Genomic DNA, 19,174 nt, shown 5'->3' on the forward strand with positions numbered 1-19,174 from the left:
TAAAATAAAGACTGTGTAAGAGACAAGGAAGGACACTACATAATGATGAAAGGATCAATCCAAGAAGATATAACAACTGTAAATATATATGCACCCAACGTAGAAGGACCTCAATATATAAGCCAAATGCTAACAGCTATAAATGGGGAAATCAACAGTAACACAGTAACACTGGGGGACTTTAACATCTCTCTCACACCAATGGATCATCCAGATAGAAAACAAAAAACACAAGCTTTAAATCCTACATTGGATAAGAGGGATCTAGTTGATATTTATAGGATATTTCATCCTCAAACAGTAGATTTCACTTTTTTTTAAAGTGCACATGGAACATTCTTCAGGATAGATCATTCCTTGGGCCACAAATCAAGCCTTGGTAAACTTAAGAAAACTGAAATTATATCAAGCATTTTTTCCAACCACAATGCTACAACATTAGACACTACCTACAGAAGAAAAAAAGAAAAACTGTAAAAACCACAAACATGGAGCTTAAGCAATACTATTCTGAATGACCAAGAAGTCAGTGAAGAAATCAAAGAGGAAATAAAAAAATATCTAGAAACAAATGACAATGAAAACACGACAACTCAAAATCTATGGGATGCAGCAAAAGAGTGGTAAGAGGGAAGTTTACAGCAATATAAGCCTACCTCAAGAGACAAGAAAGACACTGAATAAACAACCTAACCTTACACCTAGAACAGCTAGAAGAAGAAGAAAAAAACACCCCAAAGTTAGTAGAAGGACAGAAATAAGAAAGATCAGAGCAGAAATAAACAAAATAGAAACAAAGAAAACAATAGCAAAGAGCAATGAAACTAAAAGTAGTGCTTTGAGAAGGTAAACGAAGTTGATAAACCTTATGCCAGAATTATCAAGAAAACAAGGGAGAGGACTCACATCAGTAAAATTAGAAATGAAAAAGAAGTTACAACTGACACCACAGAAATACAAAGGATCATAAGAGACTATTACCAGGAACTATATGCCAATAAAATTGACAACTTACAAGAAATAGACCTACACAAATCAATCAATGTGATATATTCTATTAACAAATTGAAGAATAGAAACCATATGATCATCTCAAGAGATGCAGAAAAAGCTTTCAGCAAAATTCAACCCCTATTTATGACAAAAACTCCAGAAAGCGGCATAGAGGGAACCTACCTCAACATAATAAATAAATAATAAACCTACCTCAACATAATAAAAACCACACACACACAGACACATATATATAACAAATCCACAACAAACATAGTTGTCAACAGTGAAAATCTAAAAGCATTTTCTCTAAGATCAGGAACAGGACAAGGATGCCTATTCTCACTACTTTTATTCAGCATAGTTTTGAAAGTCCTAGCCATGGCAAGCAGAGAAGAAAAATAAATACAAGGAACTCAAACTGGGAAAGAAGTACAACTGTCACTGTTTACATATTATGTGATACTATACATAGAAGATCCTAAAGATGCTACCAGGAAACTACTGGAGCTAATCAATGAATCTGGTATAGTTTCAGGACACAAAATTAATACACAGAAATCCCTTGCATTCCGGTACACTAACAATGAAAGAGCAAAAAGAGAAATTAAGGAAACAATCCCATTTACAATCACATCAAAAAGAATAAAATACCTAGAAAGGAACCTACTTAAGATCTGTACTCTGAAAATTGTAATCCATTGAGGAAACGAATCAAAGATGACACAAATGGGAGAGATATGCCATGTTCTTGGATTGAAGAATCAATATAATCTAAATGACTATACTACCCAAGGCAATCTACACATTCAATGGGACCCTTGTCACCAATGGCATTTTTCACAGAACTAGAACAAAAAATTTTACTATTTTGCATGAAAACACAAAAACACCCCAAATAGACAAAGCAATCCTGAGAAAGAAAAACAAAGCTGGAGACATTGAAGTTCTCTGACTTTGGACTATACCACAAAGCTACAGTAATCAAGACAGTATAGTACTGGCACAAAAACAGAAGTATAGATCAATGAAACAGGACAGAAAGCCCAGAGATAAACATACCCACCTATGGTCAAATAATCTATGACAAAGGTGGTGAGGACATATAGTAGAGAAAAGACAGTTTCTTCAAGAAGTGGTGCTGGAAAAACTGGATAGCTAACATGAAATGACAATACTCCCTAATACCATACACAAAAGTAAACTCAAAATGGATTAAAGACCTAATTGTAAGGCTGGATGTTATTAAAAAAAATTCTCAGAGGAAAATATAGGCAGAACACTCTTTGACATAAATTGTAGCAATATCTTTTCTGTCTCAACTCCTAAAATAATGAAAATGAAACCAAAAATAAAACAAATGAGATCTAATTAAACTTAAAACCTTTTGCACAGCAAAGGAAAACATAAAAAAGAAAAACCCCAAAAGACAAACCAACAACAAATTAATCTCCAAAACATACAAAGAGCTCATGCAGTGCAATTAAAAACAAACAAAAACCCCTCAATCCAAAAATGGGCAGAAGACCTAAACAGATGTTTCTCCAAAGAAGAAATACAGATGGCCAAAAAGAACATGAAAAGATGCTCAATATCACCAATTAACAGAGAACTACAAATCAAAACACAATGAGGTATATGACCTCACATTGGTCAGAATGGTCATCATCAAAAATCCTACAAACAAGGCATGCTGCAAAGGATCTGGAGAAAAGAGAACCCTTCTTTCCTGTTGGTGGGAATGTAAATTGGTACAGCCACTATGGACAACATATAGAGGTCCTTAAAAAACTAAAAGTAGAGCTACCATGTTGTTGCTATTTAGCTTCTCAATCACAAACAAGTGACACATTACCCATTACCATATGATCCAGCAATTCCACTCCTGGGCATATATCTGGAGAAAACCATAATCCAAAAGATACATGCACCCCAATGTTCACTGCAGCACCACTTACAATAGCCAGCACATGGAAGCAACCTAAATGCCCATCAACAGATGAATGGATAAAGGAGACATGGTACATATATACAATGGAATATTAGCCATAAAAAAGCACAAAATAATGCCATCTGCAGAAAGACGGATGGGCTCAGAGATTGTCATACTGAGTAAAATAAGTCAGACAGAAAAGGACAAATATCATATAACATCATTTATATGTGGAGTCTAAAAGAAATGATACAAATTAACGTATTTACAAAACAGAGTTACAGATGTAGAAAATAAATTTAAAGGGGAAAGAAAGGGGATGAAGGATACCTTGGGAGACTTGGACTGACATATATACATTATTATATATAAAATAGATAATCAACAAGGACCTACTGTATAGTTCAAGAAATTCTACTAAATATTCTGTAATAACCTATATGGGAGAAGAATCTGAAAAAGAATGGATATAGGTATATGCATAACTGAATCACTCTGCTGGACATGACACTTGGAACTAACACAACAACGTAAATCAACTATATAAAATTAAATTAAAAAATTAAAATAGAAGCATTCTAGGACTTCACTGGTGGTACCAAGGAGAAGACTCCACTTGCCAATGAGGGGACATTGGTCTGATCCCTGGTCTGAGAAAAACCCACATGCTGCAGAGCAACAAAGCTCATATGCCACAGCTACTGAGCCACGGGCCACAACTACTGAAGCCCAAACACTCCCAGGCCCACAAACAATAACTACTGATCATGCACGGCTCAGTAACTGAAGTCCGCACACCCTAGAGCTCACAAACCGTCAACTACTGAGTTCATGTGTTGCAAATACAGAAGCCTGCACCTAGAGCCTGTGTTCTGCAACAAGATAAGCCCCTGCAATGAGAAGGCCATGCACCACAACAAAGAGTAGTCCTTGCTTGCCACGACTAAAGAAAGCCTGAGCACAGGATGAAGACCTAGTGCAACTAAAAATAAATAAATGAATAAATAAATAAGTTATTAAAAAACAGAAGCATTCCAGCCAAAGAGCATTTATATCCTATTATTTCTACTCATAATATGTATGTATATATGCATACAGTAAAATATGTGTATATAATAGTATATTATATATAAAATACATATAATAATATATATATATCAATAAACTCGGAAAGGCAAAAAAGAAAATACAAAGAGCACTATCTCAAGATGGTAGGATTACTATACATTTTCTGTTTTTCTTTTATTTTTTACAATGAACAGGTATTAATTTTATAATAGAAATATATTTTAGAAGTGTTTTTATGACTTAACTATTTGGAGATGTGTGGCATTTAAGTCTATAGATGTCAGATGCTTTTCAGATTTAATAAAAATAAAGTTCATAGACAAGAAAACTGTAATTACGTGAAGAATTCATGGAGAGAAAACAATTCCTACCTTGTGGAGAGAAACTGATAAAAACATAACATGTGCTGTGAGACCCAGCAGCGTAATGGAGGCAGTAAATCTCTAGATGCTCTATGCCTTTATGAGTCCCTATAAAGGAGTACCTCTTCTCTCTGTAACAGAAATAACATAGACACACACATTTATTTAAAGGAGAGGCTGAAAGAAAATCATCCTTAAGTATACACTGCAGCTACATAGGCTGCCTGTTTGCAAGTGGGATCTCAAAGAGAAACAGTTGGATATATCATTTATTGGTTGTATGCCCTTGGGAAAGCTATTTATCCTCCCCATGCCTCAGTTTCCAGATTTGTAAAAGGGGATAATAATAGTATCAAAGTAGAAAGGTTATTATTAAAGATTAATATTCTTAAATACAACACTGTCAGGTACAATAATAATAGTAAATACCACTTGTGTGCTAGGTGTGTGCTTGGTCACTCAGTTGTGTTTGACTCTTTGCAACCCCAGAGGCTATAGCCCGCCAAACTTCTCTGTCCATGGGGATTCTCCAGGCAAGAATACTGGAGGGATTGCCATGCCCTCCTCCAGGGGATCTTCCCAACCCAGGAATCGAACCCTGGTCTCCCACATTGCAGGAAGATTCTTTACCAGCTGAGCTATCAGGGAAGTCTATATGTTATTTTTGTGGTTTTAAAGATAAATAAATGGGTGGGGTTGATTCACAAAACATATTACTGTCAGTGATATTTTACTTCTGTCAGCATCTCCAGTAATTCTCATTTCAGAGTTATGAGTGGATATTATTACCACCTGGCCCTCAGATTTGCAAATTAGAAACTTGATTTTATCAGAGCTACCCAAACTTGCAAACAAACTCAAAGGAACAGATAAATTTAAAGAGGGGAATTTTTTGATTTTTCAAAATGATAGCCAATGGACTAGATAAAATATTATTTACTGATAGTTGATCTAGTTAAGCACAGACCACTTAGAAATTATCTGGTTAGTATAAAATTAAAGAAAATAGAATTGAAAACTCAAATTGGACCTTCTATCAAATCACAGCAGTGTGCCTTTCTACTTTGTTACCAATTTCTTCTTCCATTTGATATGAAACCTTGAGAAGGCACAGCATTACCAATGGAGCATTCTTGTCAAGAATGTTTAATTTGAAACTAATAATTTTAAAAAATATATCAGAAAAATTTTAAGGGACATTCTGCAATTTGTCTAGACTTTTAAAAAAGATATCTACAACATGACATAAAACGGCTGGTAATTTTTATTATTTTTTAAGATTAAAGGATGTTAAAGAGGGGGCTTTCTGGGACTGCAGCTGCCAGTGTTCCCATCTCTACTGCAAGCCACTGCCAACCCATGCCTCTGTGGGAGACGCTCTAACATCAGCATTTTCCCAGTCAGAAATGAAACCGGTGAACCCTGCATTGGAAGTGCAGAGCCTTAATCACTAGACCTCCAGGGAAATCTCATTAAAAAAAAATTTTTTTTTTATATGGCCTTTGTACAAAAGTTTTGAAAATCCGTCTCTGAAATTGTTTTCAGAGATGTTTTTGAACTACATGAGGCGGCAGTTTCATTAATACATGATACCATACTGATGGAGGCACCTAAGACAATGATGACCCCCTTCCAAAGGTCCCATGCAGGCACTGCTGCACTCAGTCTTCCAACCTTGCAGCAGGCCACCACTGACTCATGTCTCCGCCGTAGACTCCTGGACACACACGGGCAAGTCTGGGTCAGTCTCTTGTTGGGATCCCAGAGACTGAGACAGAACTGTGTTTGTCTCCTGTGGAGGTACGGATCAGCAGCGGACTGCTGCAGGGGCAGGGGCTCTGGGTGCAGTAGACCTGGGTATGGCATAAGCCCTCTTGGAGGAGGTCACCATTAACCTCACCATAGAGCCACAAGAATTTACACAGGACTGGAAACAGACTCTAGGAGGGCATTAAAAAAAAAAAAAACAAACACCTTGTGCACACCAGGACCCAGGAGAAAGGGGCAATGACCCCACAAGAGACTGACTCAGACTTGCCTGTGAGTGTTCAGGAGTCTCCGGTGGAGGCATGGGTCGGTGGTGGCTGGCTGCAGGGTTGGGGGCATTGTGTGCAGCAGCACCTGCATGGGACCTTTGGAAGGAGGTCACCATAATGTTCATTACCTCCTTCATTACCTCATATATCGGCCTCAGGTCAAATAACAGGGAGGGAACACAGCCCCACTCATCAAAAGAAAATTGGATTAAAGATTTACTGAGCATGGCCCAATATGCCAGCAAATGTGGAAAACTCAGGAGTGGCCACAGGACTGGAAAAGGTCAGTTTTGATTCCATCCCAAAGAAAGGCAATGCCAAAGAATGCTCAAACTACTGCACAATTGCACTCATCTCACACACTAGTAAAGTAATGCTCAAAATTCTACAAGCCCAGGCTTCAGCAATACTTGAACCATGAACTTCCTGATATTCAAGCTGTGTTTTAGAAAAGGCAGAGGAACCAGAGATCAAATTGCCAACATCTGCTGGATCATCAAAAAAAAACAGAATTCCAGAAAAACATCTATTTCTGCCTTATTGACTTTGTCAAAGCCTTTGACTGTGTGAATCACAATAAACTGTGGAAAATTCTGAAAGAGATGGGGATACCAGACCACCTGACCTGCCTCTTGAGAAAACTATATGCAGGTCAGGAAGCAACAGATAGAACTGGACATGGAACAATAGACTGGTTCCAAAGAGGAAAAGGAGTACATCACTGTATATTGTCACCCTGCTTATTTAGTTATATGCAGAGTGCATCATGAGAAATGCTGAGCTGGAAGAAGCACAAGCTGGGAGAAATATCAATAACCTCAGAGATGCCTATGACACCACCCTTATGGTAGAAATTGAAGAGGAACTAAAATGAAAACATTGACTTAAAGCTCAACATTCAGAAAACTAAGATCATGGCATCCGGTCTCATCACTTCATGGGAAAGAGATGGGGAAACAGTGGAAACAGTGTCAGACTTTATTTTGGGGGGCTCCAAAATCACTGCAGATGGTGATTGCAGCCAGGAAATTAAGACACTTACTCCTTGGAAGAAAAGTTATGACCAACCTAGATAGCATATTCAAAAGCAGAGACATTACTTTGCCGACTAAGGTCTGTCTAGTCAAGGCTATGGTTTTTCCTGTGGTCATGTATGGATGTGAGAGCTGGAATGTGAAGAAAGCTGACCGCCGAAGAACTGATGCTTTTGAACTGTGGTGCTGGAGAAGACTCTTGAGAGTCCCTTGGACTGCAAGATCCAACCAGTCCATTCTGAAGGAGATCAGCCCTGGGTGTTTATAGAAGGACTGATGCTAAAGCTGAAACTCCAGTACTTTGGCCACCTCATGCGAAGAGTTGACTCACTGGAAAAGACCCTGATTTTGGAAGGGATTAGGGCCAGGAGGGGAGAAGGCAATGGCACCCCACTCCAGTACTCTTGCCTGGAAAATCCCATGGACAGAGGAGCCTGGAAGGCTGCAGTCCATGGGGTTGCTAGGAGTCGGACACGACTGAGCGACCTCACTTTCACTTTTCACTTTCATGCATTGGAAAAGGAAATGGCAACCTACCCCACTGTTCTTGCCTGGAGAATTTCAGGGATGGGGGAGCCTGGTGGGCTGCCATCTATGGGGTTGCACAGAGTCAGACACGACTGAAGTGACTTAGCAGCAGCAGGGGCAGGAGGAGAAGGGGACGACAGAGGATGAGATGGCTGGATGGCATCACCGACTAGATGGACATGAGTTTGAGTGAACTCCGGGAGTTGGTGATGGACAGGGAGGCCTGGCGTGCTGCGATTCACGGGGTCGCAAAGAGTCGGACACGACTGAGTGATTGAACTGAACTGAACTGAATTGAGCATGGTCTCAACCATCAGAACAAGATTCAGTTTTCCCCTCAGTCAGTCTCTCCTATCAGGAAGCTTCCATAAGCCTCTTATCCTTCTCCATCAGAGGGCAGACGGAATGAAAACCACAATCACAGAAAACTAACCAATCTGATCAAATGGACCACAGCCTTGTCTAACTCGAAGAAACTATAAACCATGCTGTGTAGGGCCACCCAGGATGGACAGGTCATGGTGGACAGTTCTGACAAAACATGGTCCACTGGAGAAGGGAATGGTAAACCACTTCAATTTCTTGCCTTAGAATCCCATGAAAAGCATGACAAGGCAAAAAGATAGGACACTGAAATATGAACTTCCCAGGTCAGTAGATACCCAATATGCTACTGGAGATCAGTGGAGAAATAACTCCAGAGAGAATGAAGAGATGGAGCCAAAGCAAAAACAACACCCAGTTGTGGATGTGACTGGTGATGGAAGTAAAGTCTGATGCGGTAAACAGCAATATTGCATAGGAACCTGGAATGCTAGTGCCTGAAGAACTACAAACAGAGGTTCGTGACATTGTACAGAAGGCAGTAATCAAGAGCATCCACAAGAAAAAGAAATGGAAAAAGGCAAAATGGTTCTGAGGAGAACTTATAAATAGCTGAGAAAAGACAAGACGTGAAAGGCAAAGGAGAAAAGGAAAGATATACCCTTCTGAATGCAGAGTTCCAAAGAACAGCAAGGAGAGATAAGAAAGCCTTCCTCAGTGATCAATGCAAAGAAATAGAGGAAACAATAGAATGGGAAAGACTGGAAATTTCTTCAAGAAAATTAGAGACACCAAAGGAATATTTCATGCAAGGATGGGCTGAATCAAGGACAGAAATGGTCCTTTAATAACAGAATGGTCTTTATTAACAAAAGCAGAAAGATATTAAGAAGAGGTGGCAAAAATATACAGAAGAACTACACAAAAAAGATCTTCATGACCCAGATAACCATGATGGTGTGATCACTCACTTAAAGCAAGACATCCTGGAATGCAAAGTCAAGTGGGCCTTACAAAGTATCACTATGAACAAAGCTAGTGGAGGTGATGGAATTCCAGCTGAGCTATTTCAGATCCTTAAAGATGATGCTGTGAAAGTGCTGTACTCAATATGCCAGCAAATCTGGAAAACTCAGCAGTGGCCACAGGATTGGAAGAGGTCAGTTTTCATTCCAATCCCTAAGAAAGGCAATACCAAAGAATGCTCAAACTTCTGCACAATTGGACTCATCTCACACGCTAGCAAAATAATGCTCAAAATTCTCCAAGACAGGATTCAACAGTACGTGAACCATGAACTTCCAGATATTCAAGCTGGATTTAGAAAAGGCAGAGGAACCAGAGATCAAATTGCCAATAATCTGGTGGATTATCGAAAAAGCAAGAGAGCTCCAGAAAAACATCTACTTCTGCTCTACTGACTATGCCAAATATTTCACTGTGTGGATCACAACAAACTCTGGAAAATTCAACAGATGGGAACACCAGACCACGTGACCTGCCTCTGGAGAAATCTGTACACAGGTCAAGAAGCAACAGTTAGAACTGGACATGAAACAACAGACTGGTTCCAAGTCGGGAAAGGAGTATGTCAAGGCTGTGTATTGTTACCCTGTTTATTTAACTTATGTGCAGAGAATATCATGCGAAATGCCGGGCTGGATGAAGCATAAGCTGGAATCAAGACTGCCGGGAGAAACATCAATAACCTCAGATATGCAGATGACACCACCCTTATATCAGAAAGCGAAGAAGAATTAACAAGCCTCTTGATGAAAGTCAAAGAGGAGAGTGGAAAGTCTGGCTTAAAACTCAACATTTAGAAAGCTAAGATATGGCATTCGGTCCCATCACTTCATGGCAAATACACGGGGAAACAATGGAAACAGTGAGAGACTTTAATTCTTTGGGCTCCAAAATCACTGCAGATGGTGACTGCAGCCATGACATTAAAAGATGCTTGCTCCTTGGAAGAAAAGTTATGACCAACCTAGACAGCATATTAAAAAGCAGAAACATTACTTTACCAACAAAAGTCCATCTAGTCAAAGTTATGGTTTTTCCAGTAGTTATGTATGGATGTGTGAGTTGGACTTAAAGAAAGCAGAGCCCCGAAGAATTGATACTTCTGAACTGTGGTGTTGGGGATGACTGTTGAGAGTCCCTTGGACTGCAAGGAGATTCAACCAGTCCATCCTAAAGGAAATCAGTCCTAAATATTCACTGGAACGCCTGATACTAAAGCTGAAACTCCAATACTTTGGCCACCTGATGTGAAGAGCTGACTCATTTGAAGAGACTCTGAGGCTGGGAAAGATTGAGGGCAGGAGGAGAAGGGGACGAGAGAGGATGAAATGGTTGGATGGCATCACCGACTCGATGGACATGAGTTTGAGTTAAGCTGTTGGAGTTGGTGATGGTCAGCGAAGCCTGGCATGCTGCAGTCCATGAGTCATAAAATCAGACATGAATGAGTGACTGAACTGAACTGAATGTTTAAAAAATTCATTCTCACAATCTGAAATTTGATATGTCTGCATATTCAGCTGCTATTTTATTCTTAGGTTAAGATTTAATTATAAGGGAAGACGAAAAACAACATTTAAAAATCTGTATCATTATTTGATTCTTTCCTGGAAGCCCTTTGAACCTGTTGACTTACTCCCTGGGTTCTGCCTGTTCACAAAATATATATGTAATTGTTTTTGTTCATAAAAATGTTTTGCATACACATACTGGTTTCATCTGAATTCTTAAACCAACTAAATGTCATCATCTCAAACTAAGCTTAGTGAGTCAAAAGTTATGTATGCCTTTTGGGGTCAAAAACAAGCGGTCTTGTGCAGTGTAAAGTTAATTGCAGAGGCAGTTACAAAAGAGAAATTCCAAAAATATTTTGGACAATTCTAGCATTTCTGGCCTCCAAAGATCACCATTTGAGGGACAAAACTGACTTAAACTATATTTATTAAAGTACCAGATTTTTCATAGTCCCAATTCGTAACTTTATTAAAAAGAGCTGTTGGTTTTGTTAGACTGGAATTTAAACATTTTACTGTTTCCTAATTATTGAATGCCATTTTTAATTGGTATTAAACTTTTACAAGTGACCCTGATATTATTACTTGTCTCTAATTAAATAATAGTATACTTATAACATCATTCTCATTCTCTAAAAAAATGCCTTTACAACTCAAGTTTTATTTTTTGTTTTTGCATTTTGTATTTGGTATTTTCCATCATGAAAAACTGTATACATTCATGCTCATAACTGTTTCATTATTATATTCGTTGTTATCTTTCAGTTTAGTTCAGTCGCTCAGTCGTGTCCGACTCTTTGCGACCCCATGAATCGCAGCACACCAGGCCTCCCTGTCCATCACCAACTCCCGGAGTTCACTCAGACTCTCATCCATTGAATCAGTGATGCCATCCAGCAATCTCATCCTCTGTCATCCCCTTCTCCTCCTGCCCCTAATCCCTCCCAGCATCAGGGTCTTTTCCAATGAGTCAACTCTTCACATGAGGTCGCAAAAGTATTGGAGTTTCAGCTTTAGCATCAGTTCTTCCAATGAATACCCAGGACTAATCTCCTTTAGAATGGACTGGTTGGATCTCCTTGCAGTCCAAGGGACTCTCAGGAGTATTCTCCAGCACCACAGTTCAAAAGCATCGATTCTTCGGCGCTCAGCTTTCTTCACAGTCCAACTCTCACATCCATACATGACCACTGGAAAACCATAGCCTTGACTAGACGGACCTTTGTTGGCAAAATAATGTCTCTGCTTTTTAATTAATGCTATCTAGGTTGGTCATAAGTTTCCTTCTAAGGAGTAAACGTCTTTTAATTTCATGGCTGCAGTCACCATCTGCAGTGGTATTGATAATGAAAGATGAGACCAAAATTATCCTTACTATCCAATTATCTGATCCTTTACCTAAAGGAGCTTAAGCTAGAGATAAGACCAAGGCTGTATCAGATAGAGCAGATACCGCAAAGCAGCATTTATTTCAACTGCACTCACTTAATTTCTGAGAAATAAGACAGGAGTTGAGCTAAAACTTACTTTTGCTTTAGCCAGAAAGAAAGCAACTGTCAGTAAAATTAATGATATAGACATGAAGAAACAGATGTATTTTAAGAAAGCAAATGCATTTTCATAGCCTTTGTGGTCATTTGTGATATCATTTATTTCTAATTCTTATTCTGATTTCAGAGAGTTTTATTTTACAAGTTTATAAAATTGGCTTACAGGGACTAGGTACCATTTTTCAATTTTTCTTTAGTTGCTGTTTTACTTGTAAGTATGAAAATGATTTTACTTTACTACTCATTTCATACACTAGCAAGAGTATCCTCAAAATCCTTCAAGCTAGGCTTCAGCAGTACATGAACAGAGAACCTCCAGATATATAGGCTGGATTTAGAAATGGTAGAGGAACCAGAGATCAAATCGCCAGCATTCATTGGATCATGGAGAAATCAAGAGAATTCCAGAAAAACATCTACTTCTGCTTCACTGACTTTGCTAAAGCCTTTAACCATGAGGTGGTGGTGGGTAGTAGCTCAGTCATGTTCGATTCTTAGTGACCCCATTGACTGTAGCCCTCCAAGGTCTTCTGTTCATGGTATTTTCCAGACAAGAATACTGGAGTGGGTTGCCATTCCCTTCTCCAGGGGACCTTCCCAATGCAGAAACAGAACCTGCATATTTTGCGTCTCCTGCACTGGCAGGCGGATTCTTTGCCACTAGCGCCACCTGGGAAGCCTTGTGCTTAGTCACTCAGTGTCTGACTCTTTGTGACCCCTGCAAATTCTTTGGACTGCAGCCCCCCAGGCTCCTCTGTCCATGGGGATTCTCTAAGCAAGAATATTGGAGTGGGTTGCTATACCCTCCTCCAGGGGATCTTCCCAACCCAGGGAACAAATCCGGGTTTCCCACATTTCAGGTGGATTCTTTACTGACATGAGGCACTACGGAAGCCTTGGATCACAGCAAATGTTGGAAAATTCTTAGAGATGGGAGTAGCAGGCCACCTTTCCTGTCTCCTGAAACACTTGTACGCAAGTAAAGAAGCAACATTTAGAACCAGATATGAAAGAACTGACTGGTTCAAAATTGGGAAAGGAATATGACAAGGCTGTATATTGTCACCTTGTTTAATTAACTTATATGCAGAGTACATCATGCAAAATGCTGGGCTGTATGAATCACAAGCTGGAATCAAGACTGTCAGGAAAAATATCAACAACCTCATATATGTAGATGTTACCACTCTAAGAGAACAAAATGAAGAGGAACTAAAGAGCCTCTTGATGAGGGTGAAAGAGAGTGAAAAAGCTGGCTTGAATCTCAACATTCAAAAAACGAAGATCATGGCATCCAGTTCCATTGATTCATGGCAAATAGAAGGGGAAAAGTAGAAACAGTGACAGATTTTACTTTCTTAGGCTCCCAAATCACCATGGATGGTGAGTGCAGCCATGAAGTTCAAAGATGCTTGCTCCTTGGAAGGAAAACTATGACAAATCTAGACAGTGTATTAAAAAGCAGAGATATCCCTTTGTTGAGAAAGTTCTGTAAAATCAAAGATATGGTTTTTCCAGTAGTTGTGTACAGATGTGAGAATCAGACTAGAAAGAAGTCTGAGTGCTGAAGAACTTATGCTTTTGAATTGTGATGACTGGAGATGACTCTTGAGAGTCCCTTGGACTTCAAAGAGATCAAACCAGTCAATCCTAAAGGAAATCAACTGTGAATATTCATTGGAAGGACTGATGCTGAAGCTTTAATACTCTGGCCATCTGATGCAAAGAGCTGACTTTGATCAGAAAAGACTCTGAGGTTGGTAAGGACTAAAGGCTAAAGGAGAAGGGGGCAACAGGATGAGATGGTTAGATAGCATCACTGACTCAGTGAATATGAATCTGAGCAAACTGGGAGATTGTGGAGGACAAAGGAGCCTGGCTTGCTACAGTCTAACGGGTCGCAAAGAGTCGGACACAACTTAGCGACTAAACAAAAGCAGTAGCTGATTCATGTTGTACAACATAAACTAGCACAATATTGCAAAGCAATTATCCTCCAATTAAAAATAAAAAAATTCAAATTTAAATTCTTAAATGCTATTGCATATGAATTGTTGGGTAAGTTTCTAGAAAATAGGTGTTACATCAGAAAAACATTTGCCATGCCTGCCAGCACAGCCTTCTTTCTGGTCCAACTCTAACATCTGTAAATGACTACTGAAAAAAACCATAGGTTTGACTATACAGATCTTGTCACCAAAGTGATGTCTCTGCTTTTTAACACGCTGTCTGGATTTGTCATAGCTTTCCTTCCAAGGGGCAAGCATCTTTGAATTTCATGGCTGCAGTCACTGTCCACAGTGATTTTGGAGCCCAAGGCAGGAAAAAAATCTGTCACTGCTGCTACTTTTCCCCTTTTATTTGCCATGAAGTGATGGGATCGGATGCCATGATCTTCGTTTTTTGAATGTTGAGTTTCAAGACAGCTTTTTTACTCTCCTCTTTCACCCTCATCAAGAGGCTTTTTAGTTCCTCTTCACTTTCTTCCATTAGAGTGGTATCATCTGCATATGTGAGGTTGTGATATTTCTCCCAGCAACCGTAATTCCAGCTTGTGATTCATGAACAACTGACTAGATTAAAATTGGGAATGGAGTACAACAAGGGTGTATATCGTCACTTCTCTTATTTAATTTATATGCAGAGTACATCATCCAAAATGCCAGGCTGGATGAACTACAACCTGGAATCAGCTCTAAGTATACATATATCCCCTTCCTCGAGCTCCCTCCCACCACGTCATCCCACTCCTCTAGGTCATCACAGAGCACTCGATTGAGCTCTCTGTGCTCTTACATCAGCTTCCCACTAGTTTTCTATTTTACACATGGTAGTGTATATATGTTAGTTGCTAAGTTTCTACAGATCATTGTTAACGTTAATATCATGCTGTTTGGTTTTGAATTTACACATGCAGATGGTTTAAAAAATCAAGTAGTCCTATAAGACTCATTTTTTTAACCATTTTTCCAATATCCAGAAGCAGTCATTTTCAACTGATTTTAGGTATTTCTTTTGGCATTTATGAAGAAAAATCTCTCTAAATAAATGACTATATTTCTACATCTTGATTAACCTATTAATTTCCAACAACTTCCTTTTAAGGAGGTAAGAAAGGAGGATTATAGATAATACATAACTGGGGCTTGATGACTGTGGATTTCATAGAACTGACTACGCTGTTTTGTTCAGTAACGCCCAATATCAATTTATTGAAAACCTTCTTTTTAATCCAGTTAGATTATCCAAAAAAGAATCTTTCAATCTTCTGCCTAGTGTTACTAGCATTTTACAAACAAAATAGTAAGGACTTGGGCTGTATATTGTCACCCTGCTTATTTAACTTATATACAGAGTACATCATGAGAAACGCTGGGCTGGAGGAAGCACAAGCTGGTATCAAGATTGCCGGGAGAAATGTCAATAACCTCAGATATGCAGATGACACCACCCTTACGGCAGAAAGTGAAGAAGAACTAAAAAGCCTCTTGATGAGAGTAAAAGAGGAGAGTGAAAAAGTTGGCTTAAAGCTCAACATTCAGAAAACTATGATCATGGCATCTGGTCCCATCACTTCATGGCAAATAGATGGGGAAACAATGGAAACAGTGGCTGACTATTTTTCTGGGCTCCAAAATCACTGCAGATGGTGACTGCAGCCATGAAATAAAAAGATGCTTACTCCTTGGAAGGAAGGTTATGATCAACCTAGATAGCATATTCAAAAGCAGAGACATTACTTTGCAACAAAGGTCCATCTAGTCAAGGCTATGGTTTTTCCAGTGTTCATGTATGGATGTGAGGGTTGGACTGTGAAGAAAGCTGACCACCAAAGGATTGATGCTTTTGAACTGTGGTGCTAGAGAAGACTCTTGAGAGTCCCTTGGACTGAAGGAGATCCAACCAGTCCATCCTGAAGGAGATCAGTCCTGGGTGTTCATTAGAAGGACTGATGCTGAAACTGCAACACTTTGGCCACCTGATGTGAACAGCTGACTCACTGGAAAAGACCCTGATGCTGGGAAGGATTGAGGGCAGGAGGAGAAGGGGACGACAGAAAATGAGATGGTTGGATGGCATCACTGACTCAGTGGACATGGGTTTGGGTAGACTCCAGTAGTTGGTGATGGACAGGGAGGCCTGGTGTGCTGCGGTTCCTGGCGTCGCGAAGAGTCGGACATGACTGAGCAACTGAACTGAACTGAACTGGGGTTTCATAGTAAGAGTGAAATATCAGTCCAGTCTGTTTTCAGTTAAGTACTCTGCCAACTAGAATTCTCCAAATTTCCCCATTTGGGAACCTTCTTATTTACCAAAGAATAAACACTGTCTTTTGCTAGGATGATGGGTGGAGAGGTACTTGTCCAGCTGCAGATGACAGAGCAAGAATGCAAGAGACTGTCTTCAACAGACTTCCTACCAGGCTTGCTCTTATTTTTCCCTTTAACCTGCTTCTGTAAGTCTGGGTGGTTCTAATACCCAAGTTTCTTGGAAACCATCTTGCAATCAGAATTGTTTGCTGGATTTACCTACTGCTGGTTTTAAGATTCAACTTGCTTGGATTTGCTAAGTCATTTAGCTGTAGTCCTTCTGCTGTCCAGTTTCCACATTTTGGTACCATCATTCTTCTCCCATTCTCTTTTTCCCTTCTTGTTTCATCCTTATTAATAAAACATTTAATACTGTTGTATTTTAATGTGGTTTTGAATGGGAATGGAGTTAAATATATATGTTCATTCTACTTTCTTTAATCAGAAATCAACATTGCTAATTTTATTATCTACTGAGTAATTTCTTCTTTTTAACATTTGTTAGATTTGAGATAAATAAGTTTTTTTTAAAAAGATAATTTCTATTTTAAGAAAATTGGAAATTACCATAACCAATCCCTATACTCAGTCTCACAGTAAGATTGCTCAGAGATTGCTATTTATATATCATCTGTTTTATACTGAATGCTTTAATTATGGCACAGGCCTGAGTTCTTCACAGCATGGGAGATGTTTGGTACTCTATTGCCCTGGTAACAATAACTAAGAGCCATATATTACAGAGCTCAATCTGTTAACAGTCAGGACATGGACAAGATAATCAAAATTTCCAAATCAAAAACTGGGCACCCAGTTTAACCTTTAGAGGAAGTAAGCAGGCCCACCAATCATGGGCCAGACAATGTACTATGTTTGTTTCATTACCTTAATATATATATATATATATATATATATATATATATGCAATTCTTTTTGGTTATTAAAGACAATGTCATATATACATTTCATTATTTAACATAATACATGTATGATGTAGTTTTTATTGTATAAGCTTTATGAAAAAATATATAATAATGTAGCTCTGTAGGTACCCAAGTGATCAACTGACAAAACATAGTACCTAAAGAAAGGTAAGAACAGAGTGTATGTATAACCTGCTGCATTCTGTAAATACCTATATAGATGTGGTGACACAGTCAACATTTCTGGAGGAATGCATGAGCGGTAGCAGGGACTGCCTCTGGAGAGGGAAAATAGATATCTGGGGGAAAAGACTTGGAAGGGTTATTTTTCACTGCCTTTGTATACCTCTCAAATTCTATGTCATGCAAATAAATTATTCAAAAATAAATAAAAGATAATTATAAAACATGTATAATTTGGCTTCTTCAGTCCTGCCAAGCTCCAGATCATCTGATTGTCAGCCACAGACAGAAAGTAGCTTTTTTGGCAAAGCTATCTTTTTTTCCCTTCCCTGCTTCCTGATGCGCCCCTCTTTCTTGTCAAACTTTATTGAAACCTGCATAAAGTAGCAAATTGACTCCAGCATTCTGAATTTTTCTGCTTTATTAGAAGTGTAAACACTTTGGTAGAAAGATGGCCTGACTCTCAAATGTATCAGATGATGGCTTAGATACTTTGCTAACCTACCAGACTCAGATGGTGGGTGGGGTCCTCATCACCCTTCACCTGACTCCTTTGGCCAAGCCAAGATTGTTTTTTAGAGTCTATTATTTGCAAGAATTTCTGTTATCTGCAGGCCTATCACATTGAATAGCTATCTAATTTTGGTGAATATAAACATATAAATGAATAAATTTATAGGATTAATCCACCTAATTTAAAAAGGATTACATAATAGAGATTTTTAAAGTCTGTATTTAAAATTTTCCGACTGTTTAGTAATTATAGCTGTCTTCTTTCCCCAATTCGAAGATCTAGTCAAGGGTCATATATTTTATTCAGTTGTCATATCCATTTAACCTTCTTTAATATTTTTTCGATAATAGTATGGTCAGTTCAGTCAATTCAGCTGCTCAGTTGTATCTCACTCTTTGCAACCCAATGGACTGCAGCACACCAGGCTTCCCTGTCTATCACCAACTCCTGGAGTTTACTCGAGCTCATGTCCATCGAGTTGGTGATACCATCCAACCATCTCATTCTCTGTCATCCCCTTTTTCTCCTGCCTTCAATCATTCCCAGCATCAGGGTCTCTTCAAATGAGTCAGCTCTTCACATTGGGTGACCAAAGTATTGGAGTTTCAGCTTCAGTATCAGTCCTTTCTGACTGATTTCCTTTAGGATGGACTGGCTGGATCTTCTTTCAGTCCAAGGGACACTCAAGAGTCTTCTCCAACATCACAGTTCAAAAGCACCAAGTTTTCGGTTCTCAGCTTTCTGTATAGTTTAACTATGACATCCATACATGACTACTGGAAAACCATAGCTTTGACTAGACAGACCTTTGTTGGTAATGTCTCTGCTTTTTAATATGCTGTCTAGGTTGGTCATAACTTTTCTTCCAAGGAGCAA

At 39.0% G+C, this 19,174-nt stretch overlaps 1 protein-coding gene across 49 annotated transcripts in view; it reads right to left on the minus strand.

Annotated features, from left to right (window-relative positions):
* Nucleotides 1–19,174, minus strand: part of MBD5 (methyl-CpG binding domain protein 5) — a 479,551-nt gene that overhangs the window by 140,742 nt on the left and 319,635 nt on the right. For 31 of the 49 annotated variants that reach the window (XR_009599347.1, XR_009599348.1, XM_060410028.1 and 28 more), the window contains one exon: nucleotides 4,366–4,487. The exons of the other annotated variants lie outside the window; for them this stretch is intronic. The gene's annotated coding sequence lies outside the window, so the exon portion shown is untranslated. The remainder of the gene's footprint in view (nucleotides 1–4,365; nucleotides 4,488–19,174) is intronic. 49 annotated transcript variants of the gene reach the window in all.

The sequence above is a fragment of the Ovis aries genome, chromosome 2, assembly GCF_016772045.2.
Source record: "Ovis aries strain OAR_USU_Benz2616 breed Rambouillet chromosome 2, ARS-UI_Ramb_v3.0, whole genome shotgun sequence".
In the NCBI taxonomy this organism is placed as follows: Eukaryota; Metazoa; Chordata; class Mammalia; order Artiodactyla; family Bovidae; genus Ovis; species Ovis aries.